Source organism: Scylla paramamosain, chromosome 48 (assembly GCF_035594125.1).
Source record: "Scylla paramamosain isolate STU-SP2022 chromosome 48, ASM3559412v1, whole genome shotgun sequence".
Classification (NCBI taxonomy): Eukaryota; Metazoa; Arthropoda; class Malacostraca; order Decapoda; family Portunidae; genus Scylla; species Scylla paramamosain.
The window spans coordinates 5,474,506-5,475,481 of NC_087198.1; the positions used below are offsets into that span (position 1 = coordinate 5,474,506).

The following is a 976-nucleotide window of genomic DNA, read 5'->3' on the forward strand; positions in this document are numbered from 1 at the left end:
TGGTGAGGGGAAGGAACGATGGGTGATGATGGAAGAGAAGGAAGCTGACAAGAAAAAATAGCAGGAACAGGTGAAGGTGAGCGGGGGTGGGAGTGGTGGGAAGGTGAGAAAGGTTGATGATATAGAAAGGGAGGTGGTACGGAAGGTTGGTGAGGTTGAGAGGGTTCAGATGGGGGTGTATGGGGTGACTGGTCTCTATCGCACACGATCACCGCGCGAAATGTAATCTGTGACTGACAGTATGACGCAGTGCAGTGGCATGATCACAGGATGTGTCAACATAAGACACTTGCCACTTGTTTTATTTATTGTATGATTTATTTATCATTCTTTTCGTAATTCTCATTTCACTATGACATGATCATTATTTTATATTTGTCCATTTTTCATCTTTTCATCTCGGTATGAGCGAGGTGTTTGAATGTTGATGTGATAAATTACTGCAGCGGCTGAGAGAGAGAGAGAGAGAGAGAGAGAGAGAGAGAGAGAGAGAGAGAGAGAGAGAGAGAGAGAGAGAGAGAGAGAGTTTTGTTATCGAAGTTTTTCTTTGTTTTCCTCTTCTTCCTCTTCCTCTTCCTCCTGCTCCTCCTTCTCTTCCGTATCTTTCAGTTTCTCTTCCTCCTCCTCCTCCTCCTGTTCTCTCTCTCCTATTCGTGTTGTTCCTTTTGTTCCTGTTGTTTGCCCCTTTCTTCCCTCTGTCGCTCCTCCTTGTTCACCCTCCATTCATTGTTAGGTTTTCTGTCACATTTCATAAATAAGGCTTCTTCTCTCACTTCTACCACTTCAGTGTGGCATCTAGTACTGCCGCACATTACAAAACACTACGTCTAAATAGAATATTCGCCCAAAACTACCCAAATATCTGCAGTATTAAGAATAAAGAGGAATAATTCATTGTTGTTTAGTTTCCCCTTAAAGAAGATTCGTTTTTTCTAATTACGTCATTTACTAAGAAACAAAAGGTTGAAAATCCTTC

At 42.1% G+C, this 976-nt stretch overlaps 1 long non-coding RNA gene across 2 annotated transcripts in view; it reads right to left on the minus strand.

The window, feature by feature from the left end:
* Positions 1–445: 445 nt before the first annotated feature.
* Positions 446–976, minus strand: part of LOC135095199 (uncharacterized) — a 19,014-nt gene continuing 18,483 nt past the window's right edge. For both annotated transcript variants that reach the window (XR_010264122.1, XR_010264121.1), the window contains exon 3: positions 446–976. This exon is cut by the window's right edge and continues 774 nt beyond it. This is a non-coding gene — a long non-coding RNA (uncharacterized LOC135095199).